Here is a 16,464-nt window from a genome sequence, read left to right as displayed (position 1 = left end):
TTAATGTTTGTTTCTGTTTGCTCAACCAGACACCTCCGCCCACCTTCGTTCGCATCACCATCCCGCGCCGCGCCACCGACCACCTGTGCGTCACCCATCGCTGCTGCCTCCGGCCAACGTTCTTCTTGCTTCCCCTCTTCTTTGCTTTCTTCTTTTGCACGCTAAACCACCAGTCGCGCCACCATCGTCGGCTGTAACCGCTACTCGTGCCTCCCAGCCCGCGACCACCTTTCTTGCTGCCGTGCCTTGCCTCCCGGCAGCCTTGCTCCGTCCCTCTTTTTGGTTAATTCTCGAACCCTAAACTAAATTATGTGCTAATTATGTTTTATTAATTATGTTCCAATTATGTTTTACTAATTTAATTCATGTTTCTTGAATTTAATTATGGTGTTATTATTAAGTTATGAATTTCAAATTATATACTTTGCATAATTAATAATTTAATTTTCAGATTTATATAATTAAATTAAAATAAGAGTTTTAAGTATTAAAACATGAATTTTTAAGGTTTTAATAGTTTTGAAATCATGGTAGGATGATTATAAATTATTAAAGCTGTTGTTTTTATGATTTCAAACATGTGATTTATGTGTTGGAATAGATTGAAATGAGTTTGTATTGCTGAAAATTAAAGTATGACGATTGCGAAGAGTTTTCAACGAATTTCAAACATTGATTCAATAATTATGATGCTAGGAAATCAAATGTTTAAGTTTTGATATTGGGGAAAGTTCTAAATATGTTTAGGATGCATTTAGAATGCTTTGTTATGGTTGCCAATGATTAGAAATTGATTGGGATTACTTGTTGGTTGTTTTAGGCGGAGAATTCTCTTTAGGCGGCTTTTGAAAGTGTTAAAGTGACCTATCAGTTTGTTTACACAAGGTACGTACATACCTGTGTGCTTGGAATGTGTGCTAATTGTTGAAACCATGTTGAATTTGTTGTTGAACTTGGCTATGTTGATAGTATTGTTGAACTTGGTGATGTTGATATTATTGACGAACTTAGTCAAGTTGAAATTGCATGTTTAATACTGTTGCATGGACATATTGAACCTATATTGCATTATGAGAATTATAACATGTTAGTATGGATGATTGATGCAAACATGTTTGATTGGGAACACTAGATTACTTTGTGTATATTGATTCAGATCAGTTGATTGTTGTTCCCTTTTAGCTTTTCACTACTTTATGAGGGCCGAGGACCTTGTTTAGTAAGTTGAAACCTTATACCCATATAGAGGGGTTAATCAATATTAAAGGAAAGGTTGGATTTAATTGGAATTAGTCTTGTTTGATACCTTTATGATCACTTACTTAATTCCAAGATAAAAACAGTTGTGAATCCATGTGGTTTGTATGCCTTATGTGATTGTCGAGTCATAACAGGGTTTCAATTTGTAAATCATGTAAAGTGAAACTGAGTAGCAATAGCTTTAGACTGTGCACGTCTAAAGTGACGGACAAACAGGAGTTGGGGTTCATGGTGGTAGCCCATGGCCTTTAATTCGGACCGGATTGATCACCGTGTCCTATTTTTATTCAAACGTTCCTCGATATCGCAGGTCACTGAGGTTACGGAGTCGCGCCCGTACCTCGTCTTCCTTAGTGAAGCCTCTATCTAGAAAACTCGGTCCATTGTCTATTTCAACTAAAATAATATTATTGTTATAAGTCTAGCCTAGTCTAGTCAAGTATGGTCGTCAAATTATCATGTTTGTCTGCCCTTATTTATGTTCATTAGTATCATGTTAGGATGGTTCGTTTGATAGTATCATGTTAGGATTATTATTGTTTTTAGTATGTAGTACTCAGCTTTGTTGATTACGTGCTTTGTTTGTGTGTGTTGATCATGGCTATGCCTTATTGATCCTGTGATGACCCATCTTTGGTGAGCAGTCTCTAAGGATCAATAAGCGTTGTCCATCTACAGGTTTGAAGATGATGCATCATTGGGATCGGGATTAGAGAGCTTGTAGTTAAATTTGTTTTATTAAGTGATTTGGTTTGTTAACTTGGATTTGAAAGTTGTCGTACTATTCGTATTTCCTTATTTCCGTTAATTGGTTTTGGACTTAATATGTAATCGATTATTTATGAACCTAAAAGTTAGTTTTATGTTTTCCGCTGCAAAATTCTGAATAAGCCGTTACGTTTTCACACGGGCGATAATACTTTGATAATTCTCTATAGTTATATTTATAAAAGGGTTGTTTTAGAAAAAGGGAATTGTCGGGGTGTTACATAGCAAAATTAAATCCTTAACGTCAAAGTTAAGATCCTTCGAAGTCATCCTCATTCCCCGAGGACAAAATACGCAAGCTGACGCATTGTCAAAACTCGCAAGCTCAACACTCATCGACCTAAACAGGTCGGTCCATGTGGAAGTTCACCAAGAAAGGAGCATTAATTTGCCACACCCCACAGTATGCAATTTACGTACCGAGCCGAGCTGGATGGACGCAATAATAGCATACAAGGAAAGGGGAGAACTTCCCGAAGACAAACTACAGGAGAGAAAGATGAAAAGATTCAACAGATGGTTCATAATCGATGCCAACGGAGAACTCATGAGGAAATCATTCTCTGCCCCATTGCTGAAGTGTGTGGGTCCAACCGATGCCGACTACATCCTAAAGGAAATCCACCTCGGAATATGTGGAAATCACATCGGAGGCAGAGCATTGGCACACAAGGCTCTTCGGGCCGGGTATTGAAGCAAAGTAGATGACGAGGAAGTGCGAGAAATGCCAGAAATTCGCACCGGCTATCCACCAACCAGCTCAGACCCTACAATCAACGCTCTATCCCTTACCATTCGCAGAATGGGGGTTGGACATCTTTGGTCCCTTCCCCTCGGCTGTAAACCAGAAGAAGTGGCTGATTGTTGGAGTCGATTATTTCAGCAAGTGGATCGAAGCCGAAGCAGTTTCCTCCATCACCGAGCCACAAGTCCGTAAGTTCATCGGGCAGAACATCATCACAAGGTTCGGAATACCTAGGCTGATGGTATTCGACCACGGAAAACAGTTTGATAACACCCCGCTGCAAAAGTGGTGCAAGCAATTCGGTATCCACCTAGCTTACTAAGCAGTCTGCCACCCTCAAAGCAAAGGACAAGCCGAAGCTGCAAACAAACTCATCCTCAACGCACTCAAGAAGATAGTGGAGGACGAGAAAAGCAAGTGCCTAGAGGAACTACCTGGAACGTTATGGTCCCTTTGAACCACCGAGAAGGAAGCCACTGGGCAAACACCATTTCATCTGGTATACGGTTCCGAGGTTGTCATCCCTGTAGAAATCGGAACAGAAAGTTTGAGGATCCAAGCATACAACAAGTATGATGGAATCCATGGGGAAAGCAACGACCAACTTCTGTCTAAGGCTCTCGATCTACTAGATGAAGCTCGGAACGATGCCAGAACTCTCAAGGTTGCCTACTTATAGAGGGTCAACAAGCATTACAATAGAAGAGTCAACGCCAGACCTGTGAAGGTTGGCGATCTAGTACTCAGAAACGCCGCCGCAGTTCAGAAGGGAAGGATCCATGGCAAACTCTCAGCCACCTGGGAAGGATCATACATCATCCACTCCGAAAAAAGGCCGGGCACTTTTATGCTTAAACAGTTAGATGGAACAATCTTGAAGAACCATTGGAATATCGATGTTCTCAGGAAATATTTTGTAATCCAAGTAAGTTGTTTAATGAGAAGAGGAAAGCCTTTGGCACCATGTGTTTCATTAAACCTATCTCTATGTTTTAGAATTCATTTTTATATGTATGCAGCCTCGGATCTGATCAATCTGAGACTAAAACAGATTGACTTTACCCATTCCTTGATAAAATGCAAGAAATGACTAAGATCAAACTCCCATCCCCCGAGGCATCATCCAGAATCCCCGGATTCGCGATACCTCGGAAAGCCTTGTTCGCAACAAAAAGTCGCTCAAATCAAGTTATAAAACTTCGGCTCAGATCCATGGATCGCCAAAGTCATAACTAAGAGGCAGACTAACGATCTCTTGCCTAGGTTTCCGAACCACAAAAGATCGGAAGAACAATTCGGGCCTCTTAGCAGATCGACGGATCTAAAGAGTCCGAAAACAAAATGAGTCTCTTAGCAGATCTACGGATTTGAAGAACTCAAAAATAAAATGAGTCTCTTAGCAGATCTACGGATTTGAAGAACTCAAAAATAAAATGAGTCTCTTAGCAGATCTACGGATCTAAAGAACTCAAAATTAAAGAGTCTCTTAGCAAATCTACGGATCCAAAGGCAAAGAAACTCAGTGAAAAATAAAAGCTTCGGAAGCACAGAAAGTTAAAACGAATCAGCTACATAGCAAAACATCATTTTTCATTCAATATTCTGGGGAAAAAATACGAGTACATCAGTCAGCTCGGCACAAACCCGAGGACCCTCAAAAATTGAAAGCAAAATGAAAACACAGCTAAAACCGGCAGCCATCAACAGACGATTTCGGCCTACCGAAGTACAAAGAAAGCAAAAAGAAATTATTAAGTACTACGCAGCGCCGAGGCAAAAGAGGAGAGTCAAAAGCACAAATTCGGAAGTCCTCAACTGGAACCGACCGACTCTGAAGAAGACGATTGCCCGAGTTCCTAAGGGACCTCACCAGCGAGCCCCTGAGGAGCAGCTTGCGAAGAAGGGCCCACAGTAGTGTCGCCCTCCGAGGCAACCCTCCGAGCTTGCTGCTCCCTGGCAGCTTCTTCATGCTCATCAGCAGCGTCATCTCGATCAGCCTGACACTCTAACATGTTGTCCTCGGCGTCGAGCCACTTGGGCACATTCTCGGCCCACTTGAAGCCCGACATGTTTTTTGCAAAAATGCGACGAGCCCCAAGAATCCCTTCTCAATACTGATTTCGGCACTGCTCGGCCGTATACATGTGAGCTTTCTCCTGCTCGAGCCAACGTACCTCGGCCTTGAGCTCTTCAACATCATGCTCCAGCACGGGATTCCCCTCAAGAAACTCTTGGAACTTCTTGGCGCTTTCCCGAAGGCTCAGGATAGTAGAATCCATATCCTTCGGCGCAGCGTCAAAAGCAGCCTTCTCTCGGCCTTCTCCTTCTTAAGAGCCTCATGCTGCTGAGCGTCAGCTGCCATCCGCGAGGTCAGATCAGATATGCCCTTGCCAAGCGTCTCGAGCGTAGCTGTCCCCTCCCGGGTAAAATCGGCAACCAACCCCTTGGTTTCCTCAAGCTCGGCAAGAAGGGTGTTCGCTTTCTCATCCAAAAGAGGGACATCATGAGCATAACGCTCATCATACCTGGCCAGCCGCACCTCATCATAATACTGACACTCGGAAGCGAAGGCATTCCAAAAATGGGCCTATGCAAGAGAAAAGGGAGGATGAGAACAAACTAAACAAATAAAGCGGTATTACTGAAGGAAGGAGATATTCGTTTTACCTCATTCATGTGAAACTGGGCCATTTGAGCAGGATGATTGGCCTCTTGCCCAGGAATACGCCAGTCAGGGATGCCCCGAAGCATATTCTCCCTAGCAGCATCGGGACCAATCATAGACTCAAGGTGGGCCTCGGGATCCTTTCCCAGAACAGACGCCCGAGAAAACCGAGCCATGGTTTCCCGAACCTTAGCAGGGACCCTCCTTACAGGAACGTCAAAGGTTGGGTAAGCTAACCGCTCCAACACAGAAGTGGAAGTAGAGCCCAACGTCTCGCGGATCTTTCTCTTCACTCCATGCTTCAAAGAGGATTCGCCACCCTCGGGAACCGCGAACTCGGAATCCTTGTCAGCCAAACGTTCACCCCCCGCAGTATCTGACGAGGTAAGATCCACTACCACCTTCGGAGGAGTTTGTGGATCTTCCCCCAAACCATCTGCTACACCACTCTCGGGGACAAGAACCGCGGAAGAGCCCAGGGGAGGATCGACTTCAAGGTTCTCCACCTCGTGAGTGATATCAGCGACAGTCACTGACATGCTTAAGTCGTATTACCTAATCAAAAATAACCTAAGGTCCACTAGCTAGGTAGCAAGGGAAGTCAGGATCGAATCCATAGGGAAACAGGGTTCTTTCTACTATTAATCAACTAAACTAGACTATTGGCAAACAAGAATTGGTTGGTTTGTATGCTAAGACTACGAACGATTATTAAACAATTAAGAATTCAGGAATTAAAGGATCTAGGGCATAGGTTCACCAACAAATAACAATCCAGGACGATAAACAATCACAATAATCAACAAAGCAATTAATTAGACTAGCATGCTCTCTCGAATCGATACTAATCATAGACTTAGAATTAACGGGCTCTCGCTACGTATTAATCCTAATTCCACCTATTGACACAAGCCTAAACATCAAATTGCATCTCTCGAATCTTAACTTGATATTGCCAAACTACCACAACTAAACCTGCGCAAATATAATTGTATAGTAATAATAACCAATCAATAGGAATTAATTACAATGCCAACAATCACAATTATTCAATGTCCCTTCATATTATTCATGGATCCCCAAACCCTAGAAAATAGATTTACTCAAGCATATTAACAATAACCAAAGAAATTAACATAATCGAAAGCTTTATTAAGGCAACACAATGAATGAAATTAAGGAGCAATACCTAATTGAATGGCAAAGGAAATTGAAAGCTTGAATTTTTATTGAATTTGAAACTAAGTGTTTTGAACTAAATTTGAGAGAAAAAAACTAAACTTAGGAAAATAATCTAAGTGCTTAATACTAGAAAATAAGATAATAAGGTCTTTCACTAAATTAACAAAGGCTATATTTATAGTTTAGCCTAAAAACATAAGAGAAAACCGGAATAAAACCGCGCGCTAAAGGCTCCAGGGTTGTCGTCGCCCGGTCGGGCGACTCTCCGCCCGACGGGCGAGAAGCTCGAAATCCGCCCGACGGGCGCAGGTCTGCCCGACGGGCGTAGGGAGACACTTCGAATCCATCTGCATGCCCCCGGTCGGGCGGCTCTCACCCGCCGGGCGAAGAGAGAAAATGCCTTGATGTTGGCTTCGATGGGCGCCCGATGGGCAGCGGGCGAGACTCCGCCCGTCGGGCGCCTTCTGACGTCCTGGTTCTTTGCTTGCTCGCCCGATGGGCGAGGGGAGATCAACCGGGCGGGAAGCTCTTCGTCCGCAACACCGAGTCTAACTTCCGGGGCTCAATCATGAACATTTAAGGCTCCCTTAAGTCGACATTGATCGTCCCGAATCCCCTCGGGATCGTGTAGTGGCCTAAATCACCTTGAAACGGGTCTAAACAGAACAATTTCTCACTAAGTAGTCCTGAAACTCAAGGCACACTCAAATACACAGATTAGTACTAAAAACGGCTCCTAAGAGCTCATTTGACGCATAAAAGTACTAAGGGACGGGGGTGAAAATATTATATAAAACGCACATATCAAACCTCCCCAAGCTAGATCCTTGCTTGTCCCTAAGCAAGGAAATCATCGATGAACACAAGACCAACTTCACCCCCAATATTTTTCAAAATGAAAACATAATCCAAGGTAAAATCTAACAAGTATGCATCAATGTCAACCAATCAAGTCCATTCAATCGCTAATCCCCCTTAACAATCGTCACGCAAAGTGAACCACAAATGCACAATGGAATTCAAGACTAGTGCTCACACACTCGTCACTCATTTATGTGGCGGATAAAAAATGTACCCGTTCGCTCCCCTCCCAACATATATGTGTACAATGCCCTCCCAAACTCACAACACTCGTGTGTCTAGAAAAACATGCACTCAACCTAGTAGTCGACTCGGAATGTGTCATGTCATAACTTGCATTGATAAACAATTACTTTCACATTAATACAACTCTATGCACAAAGGTTGGAAGGTCTTTCAAGCTTGTAATGATAGGCTTAGGTAAGGGTGCGGTAAATTTGGGTAAAATGTGAGCTAAAGCCTTGGCTTTGGGGAGCATAAATCCTAGCAAATCCATGATCAACCACAAATGATGACCACAATCTCCCACTCAACACATGAATAAAAACAACAAACAACCACACTATACTTTCTTGCCTTGATTTCACAATTATAACCAATCACTCATGAAGATAAGAAATTGTAATACTGGAGTGACAAAAGCTTGAATTATCTTGAGAATAACGATTTTTTTCTTCCCTTTTTTTTTCTTGCTCAATCTCATTTTTTTTTTCTTTTGGAACCTTCACATTTTTTTTATTCTCCTCATCTCATTCATTTTTTTTCAGCTCATTTTTTCAACAACAATCATGATTAGAAGAACTTCCCTTTTCAATACTCAATATGCTCAAAATGTACCACACTACAACTCCCTCACCTCACTAGTATTAGCTCCCCCAAGCTAGGCTTGGGACTAGTAACCAATGGGGAATTTACGGGCTTGTAATGTGGTTAGTCACTGAATAAAGGGCACAAGCACAACATGGGTAGAAAAAGAGGGAACAAATGTATCTAATTTCATCTGAAGGCTACCTAAATAGAAAAGTGCCTTCGTCCTCCACAATGTGCATGTATATGAGTCATAAAACACTACTAATAGTTGCAAACCAATACTCAAAATCAACGACACACCAGGAAGCTATCACACATCCTAACCAAGTCAACTAGTTAAGCACCAAGTCCACAAGCAGTTAGTCGGAGTTGACTCATGTTTAGGCATCAAAGCAATCGAATATCAAATCATGGCTAACACATCTACATTGCCCATCATCAAATACCAAGAATCAAAACAATTTCCGCTCAAGGGGCACAGGGAAGCATGATATTGTATTCATCGGAACGTATTTTTGTATTTTATTTTTTTCAAAGCAATAAACTAATCTAGAAAGCATTAAACACACCAAAGAAACACACCAAAATAAAGAAATGCGAAAAGAAAAGAAAAACATACCTAATATATACAGGTAATGTGAACCCCCCCCCCCCCCCCCCAACCCAAATCAGACAATGTCCTCATTGGCTCAAGGGGTACCGAACCATCATCATCATCAACAGCATCACTGATGGCCTTGGCCATCATCACCATCATCACCATCATCACCATGGCCACCTTGGCCACCATAGCCGCTACTGCCCGCTCCAAACCCCCCGTAGTGGGTAGGCGTGAAGGTGCCCATGGAACCGGGGGCTCCGTACCCCTCTGTGGGGTATGTAAACCAGGAAGGGTGCTGATGATCTGGGGCAATGTAGCCCTGCCTGGCGTACTGATCGTAGAAAGGGAACATAGTCCTCTGGTGATCCGCGGCAAACTCGTGGAAACCGAGCTCAAGTCTGCCCAGCCTCTCATGAATGGCCCCTAACTCCTTTGAAGACCCATGCTCCTCCTGTGGAGCCGGACTACCTCTCTGTCCCGACCCCCTCTCTCTACGCCCCCCCCCCCCCTCCGGAAAAAGGTGCGAGGTGCGGCCTCGGGCTGTGGCTGGGGCTGGGGCTGGGCTAAGGGCACTGCCTGCTCACCTACATATATGTAATGGGGCTGACCCCTAGTAAAACTGGTGAGCCCGGTGGTGTCCGGGAGAGTAAAGAGAGCGTTCCTTTGGAACATCCATGACCTCTGACCGGGGAGAAGTCCCCCGTACTCAGAGTGCACCCTGTAAAGGCTCCCAAAATACTCAGTATCCAACAGATTGTTTCCCCGGACCGCAGCCCTCTCAACAAAGTTTGCCACCGCTATGGCAATGTGGGTGATCAGACCACCCAAAGCAATATCGATCGAGTAGCGGTGGGTGGCGGTAGTAAGCAGCTGCATGGCCAAGTGATGGGCCAAATTCATCCTGTAACTGTCATCACCATCCAACAAATACCCCCCGGGCACCTCCAACTCCGTGCTCCTCACATTCTCCTTTTGGTCCCTCCCAAAGATTGTAAAAGCCATAAATCTGAACCAAACAAAGGGGACGGGGTGTTGCACGCAAGAGGCGTGCAAATGTTGCATGCTACCAGGATTAAAATCCCCAGTCAATTTCCCCCATACCTCACTATTGTTATGCCCCTCCCCGTGGAACCTGTTATACTCCACATTCAAACCAAAAATGGCACCAAAATCCTTTATAGGCATATCATAATCATTATCCAACAATCTAAAAGAAACTCTACATCTTTGTAACCAGTTTTCTGACATTAAACGAGCTAAGGAATTCAAGAGTAAGATCCCTAAATGTCAACCTAGTCATGGAAAACATATGTTTCATGCCCACCCCATGAAATAATCTCCTAACATCCCTCTCAATACCCATATCATTCAAAGTTTTCTGACAAATAAATCGAGTAGGGACTACCTTCCGTAGCTTGAAGTGTGCAAGGCGGGTTTGTTGCTCCTCTCTAGTGAGAACCATGTTTGGGAAAGCCGAATCCGGTGCAAACTGAGGTGGTGGTGGTGGACGGCTTGCGGAAGCCTCCTCTTGTCTCCTTGTTGCTCCCGTGCAAGTTCTTTTTGTCCTTGAACCCATTGTTGAAGATGATTTGAGTTTTGAAAAAAATTTGGTGAAATTGGGTTTTTTTATGGAGAGTGAGGAAGAGTGAAAATTGTTTGGTGGAGGTCGAAGAGGATGTGATGAGGATGATTTTGGTGTGTAGCTTGATGAATTTGAGTGAGATATGAGGGAGATATGGAGAGTTGAAGTTCTTAGGGTTTGGGGTTTAATGGAGTATGTGAGAGAATGAAAAAGATGATTGAGAGGTGAAGTGAAGAGGATGGGAGGAAAATCCCGTGTATAAGATGCAAAATCTCCCCTCGCCCGCCGGGCCGAAACCCGCCCGACGGGCCTGCGGCTCGTAGGCCGCCCGACGGGCACAGTTCCGCCCGTCGGGCGTAGGGCGACATCTCTGCTTCTTTCCGCACGCGCCCGGTCGGGCGGCTCCCGCCCGGCGGGCGTCGGGCGATTTGGTGAAATTGACTTTTCTTTCTTCACCCGTCAGGCGCCGGTCTGCCCGGCGGGCAGAGGGAGACGTTTTGCAGTTTTCTCCTCGCGCCCGGTCGGGCGGCTCTTGCCCGGCGGGCCCCTTGCGACTTTGCTCCTCGCGAATTTTTCTATCTTTTCGTGCTTAGGAGCTAAACCTGTACATCATTAAACATCCAAAGACCGTAAAAATACTCTCTCCTCACCACTCATAAGTAAAGAAAAAGCTACAACACACAAAATAAAGCTAAACTATCGAAAGCAATAAGATACGGGTTGCCTCCCGCAAAGCGCTGGTTTATTTCTAGGTCCCGCTCGACCTTGTTACCTTGAGCATGCATTCTATGAGGCGGAGGGATTGAGGTGATGGACCTCAACCACTCCTACAGTAGCCCCATCATGGTACAACTTCAGACGTTGCCCGTTTACCTTGAATCGTTCGCCCTTATCATTTTCTACTTCGACAGACCCAAACTTGCTTACCATAGTCACGGTGAACGGCCCAGACCACCTAGACTTAATTTTTCCAGGAAATAACTTAAGCCTAGAGTTAAAAAGTAGAACCTTGTCGCCCACCGCGAACTCTCTATGCAAAATGTGATTGTCGTGCCACTTCTTGGTCTTTTCCTTATCAATCCGGGCACTATCATAAGCTTGTAGTCGGAATTCGTCGAGCTCACCCAATTGAAGTAACCGCTTCTCACCGGCTAGCTTCGCATCCATGTTGAGCTGTTTGATTGCCCAATAAGCCTTATACTCCATTTCTACTGGTAAGTGACATGCCTTGCCATACACCAACCGATACGGGGAGGTACCAATAGGTGTCTTAAAGGCGGTTCTGTATGCCCATAGAGTATCATCTAGCTTATCGCTCCAATCCTTCCTAGACTTCGCTACCACCTTCTCAAGGATAGATTTGATCTCCCGGTTGGAGACCTCAACTTGACCACTCGTCTGAGGGTGGTAGGCTAGCCCGGTGCGGTGATAAACCTCATACTTGCGCAGGAGCGCATCCAGATGCTTCTCATGGAAGTGTGACCCTCCATCACTAATCAAAGCGCGCGGAACCCCAAATCTAGGAAAAATGATCTTCTTGAACAGGGAAATGACTGTCTTAGCATCGTTAGTAGGTGAGGCAACGACTTCCACCCACTTGGACACATAATCTACAGCAACAAGGATATATAGGTTACCCTTGGACGATGGGAATGGTCTCATGTAATCAATTCCCCACACATCGAAAATCTCAACCTCAAGGATCCCGTTCTGTGGCATCTCATACCTCCTCGAAATAGTGCCGGCCCTCTGGCACGCATCACAAGCCATAATAAAAGCCTGTGCATCCTTGAACATAGTAGGCCAGTAAAAACCACACTGTGACAACTTAGCGTTTGTTTTAGACGGTCCATGGTGGCCACCATAAGGTGAAGAATGACACCTACTGATAACACCTTGAACTTCCCATTCTGGAATACAACGCTTGTACAACCCTTCAGCAGTCTCACGAAACAAATAAGGGTCGTCCCAAAAGTAAAACCGGACATCATGTAGGAATTTCTTCTTCTGTTGATATGTAAGATCGGCCGGAAGAATTCTCCCCACAATGTAGTTAGCAAAATCTGCGAACCATGGTGACTGACTGGCAAGTGCAAGTAAATGATCATCCGGAAATGAATCATCAATCGGTGTAGATCCCTTACCATCGTCATACCTCAATCTAGACAAGTGATCTGCAACTACATTCTCAGCCCCTTTCTTGTCGCGGATCTCTATATCAAACTCCTGTAGCAGTAGTATCCATCGAATAAGCTTGGGCTTGGCTTCCTTCTTAAAGAGCAGATACTTAAGGGCCGCATGGTCAGTATAGACTATCACCTTGGATCCAATCAGATAGGTGCGGAATTCATCCAAGGCATAGACTATGGCTAGAAGCTCCTTCTCAGTAGTAGCATAATTAACTTGAGCTTCATCCAAGGTCTTACTTGCATAATAGATGGCATGTAAAACCTTCTCCTTTCTCTGGCCCAAAACTGCCCCAACTGCATAGTCACTTGCATCACACATTATCTCGAACGGAAGGTCCCATTCGGGAGAACGAATTATGGGAGCCGAAATCAGTGCCTGTTTGATCCTGTCAAAAGCCTCGAGACCAGCATCAGTAAACACAAACGGGGCATCCTTGAGGAGGAGCTGGGTAAGTGGTTTAACAATTTTAGAAAAATCCTTGATAAAGCGGCGATAAAACCCCCGCATGACCAAGAAAACTTCTAACACCCTTCACATTAACTGGAGGGGGTAATTGTTCAATCACTTGGACCTTAGCTCGATCCACCTGAATGCCCTTATCAGATATCAAATGTACCAAAACCACCCCTTCAGTAACCATGAAATGACACTTTTCCCAATTCAAGACTAAATTACATTCTTCACATCTTTTCAAGACTTTAGTCAGATTTAGCAAGCAAGAATCAAAAGAAGTACCATAGACGCTAAAATCATCCATAAACACTTCCATGAAAGACTCAATAAAATCAGAAAAGATACTCATCATGCAACGTTGGAAAGTAGCAGGTGCATTACACAGACCAAAAGGCATCCTACGATATGCAAAGGTACCATAGGGACAGGTGAAGGTGGTCTTTTCCTGGTCGTCTGGATGTATGGGAATTTGAAAGAAACCAGAATAACCATCCAGATAACAGAAAAACTTGTGACAGGCTAGCCTTTCTAACATTTGTTCAATGAAGGGAAGGGGAAAATGGTCCTTTTTAGTAGCAACATTAAGACGCCTATAATCAATACACATGCGCCAACCTGTGACTACCCTAGTTGGTATCAACTCATTTTTTTCATTTCTCACCACAGTTGTCCCCCCTTTCTTAGGCACTACCTGAACAGGACTCACCCACTTAGAATCAGACACAGCATATACAATACCCGCATCAAGCAATTTCATAACTTCAGCTTTTACAACATCTTGCATGACAGGGTTCAAACGACCCTGGGGTTGGATGCATGGTTTATTATTCTCATCTAAATGTATCCTATGCATACAAAAGTCAGGGCTAATACCCTTTAAATCATCAATACTGTACCCAATGGCCTTTTTGTGCCTTTTCAACACAACTAGAAGTTGGGATAACTGGTCTGCATCAAGTGCAGTACTGACGATCACAGGGCAAAGTTGTTCATCATCTAAAAATGCATACTTAAGGTTAGCAGGAAGAGGCTTAAGTTCGGGTTTCTTTACCTCTTTAACAGAACAAACCGGCCGAACTAACCTCTTCAATTTGGTGCTCTCCGGCTCAGATTCTCCACCATTAAGAGCCAACTCCAGAGCATCCACTTCAGCACTCCAAGAACTGCTATCACCTGCAGAAGACTCACAACAAAGCACTGCCTCCAAAGGGTCTCTTTCGAGAACTTGGGAGACGTTATCACGAGTAATAAAATCAACTACATCTATGCGATAGCATTGTTCCTCCTCTATCATGGGACTTTTTAAGGCACTATTCAGATTAAAAGTCACCTTATCATCCCAAACAGACAATGTCAATTTCCCACTTTTAACATCAATTACCGCCCCCGCCGTGTAAAGGAAGGGTCTACCTAAGATTATGGGAATTTGAGAATCCTCCTGCATGTCTAATACTACAAAGTCTACAGGTATATAGAATTTACCTACTCTAACAGGGACGTCCTCTAAAACACCTAAGGGGTATTTGACAAAACGGTCGGCCATTTGTAGAGTGATATTGGTAACCTTAAGCTTACCCATATTCAGTTTAGTACAGACAGACAAAGGCATGACAGACACACTAGCACCTAGATCACATAAAGCTTTATCAATAAATACGGTGCCAATGTTACATGGGATGGAAAAACTCCCGGGGTCTTTAAGTTTAGGTGGAAACTTGTTTTGCAAATAAGCACTACATTCTTCAGTGAAAGCTACAGTCTCTACCTCACAAAAAGCACGTTTCCTGGTCAAAATATCTTTCATGAATTTAGCATAAGCAAGAACCTGTAAAATTAATTCAGTAAAAGGAACCGTTACCTGCAAATTTTTGACCACTTCCAAGAATCTGCCAAACTGCTTGTCCAGCTTATTCTTGAGTTGTCGGTTTGGGAAGGGGAGTGCAATAGGTGGTACTTGAATATCCGCCCCCTTCTTAACCTCAGTTGTAGCCTCATTCTTATTGACTACCTTTTCAGCTTCCTTTCCATCCATAACTATCTTCGGGATTTCCTCACTGGCCAGATCACTAGCAGACACCCCGGAATCAACCTCAACCGGCATAGAAGAACCATCATAATCCCTACCACTCCTCAATGTAATTGCATTAGCAGTCTCCCTATTTTCGGGCTGTGAAGGAAGTTGGCCTAGTGGCCTCCCTGCAATAGCAGTAGCCATCTGTGCCAACTGTGTATCAATGATCTTGTTATGGGCAGTAAGAGCATCGATTTTTGCATCCTTTTCACTTAGAGATTTTTGCATTTGTAGCATCATGTTTCTCATCTCTACTAGCATAGGGTCAGGCTGTGTGTTTTGAGGTGGTGGTGGTGATGTGTGTTGTCTAGGGAACCCAGGTGGTCCACTGGACTGTTGGTTGTAGTTGTTCCGTGGTTGGTAGGGTTGGTATGGTTGTTGTGGTGGATGTTGGACTTGGTGAGGGTTCTGGATATTGTTACTCCTGTAGGATAGTAGAGGGTTATTTTTGTAGCCCTCATTGTAAGAGTTGGAGAACGGGTTATTTTGTTTGTAGGATTGAAATGCGTGACATTGTTCAACAGAGCTCCTACATTCCGGTGCATAATGACCAGACATTCCACAACTTTCACACACAGTAGCAGGTTGGGCACTCATAGCAGCTACACTAGCAGGTTGGGCAGATTGAGTATTGGTTGCTTGCATATTATCAAACTTATAGTGTAAAGCAGTCAATTGGGCAGTTAATTGTTCAATAGAATTTAAATCATGCTTACCACCCCTGTTAGATAGACCTCTAGGATTTCCATACTGGGCATTGTGAATGGCTATCTCCTCAATCACCTCCATAGCTCTAGGCACCTCAAGTTGCATGAACCTCCCACTGGCAGCTGAATCCAACAAACATCTAGACTCATTGCCCAGACCATTATAAAACTGCTGAATCAAGAACCAATCTTCCAAACCATGGTGCGGGCATTCTCTTTGCAAATCCTTGAATCTCTCCCAGACCTCAAACAAACTCTCGTCCGCTTGTTGTGAGATACCTAATATCTGACCCCTTAGACGAGCCGTTTTCTCAGGTGGAAAATATTTAACATAAAAAGGAAGAGCCAAGGATTCCCAATTATTGATTTTCAAAGCCGCCCGATTCAACCCATTAATCCACAGTTTAGCTTTCCCACTCAAAGAGAATGGGAAAAGTATCTCCATAGTCTGCTCCGGAGTCAATCCCTTTTGCTTGATGGTGGAGCAATATTGGATAAAGGACTGAATGTGAAGATTCGGGTCTTCACCTGGTTCCCCACCGTACTGGCGTCTCTCGATCATGTTAATC

At 44.0% G+C, this 16,464-nt stretch overlaps 1 non-coding gene across 1 annotated transcript; it reads left to right on the top strand.

Moving 5' to 3' along the window:
• Positions 1–16,089: 16,089 nt before the first annotated feature.
• On the top strand, positions 16,090–16,196 carry LOC130468218 (small nucleolar RNA R71). Its single transcript, XR_008928637.1, has one exon. It is a non-coding gene; the product is annotated as a small nucleolar RNA R71 (small nucleolar RNA).
• Positions 16,197–16,464: the final 268 nt, after the last annotated feature.

This window comes from Spinacia oleracea, chromosome 2 (assembly GCF_020520425.1).
Source record: "Spinacia oleracea cultivar Varoflay chromosome 2, BTI_SOV_V1, whole genome shotgun sequence".
In the NCBI taxonomy this organism is placed as follows: Eukaryota; Viridiplantae; Streptophyta; class Magnoliopsida; order Caryophyllales; family Amaranthaceae; genus Spinacia; species Spinacia oleracea.
This window is presented reverse-complemented; position numbering and strand designations above follow the sequence as displayed.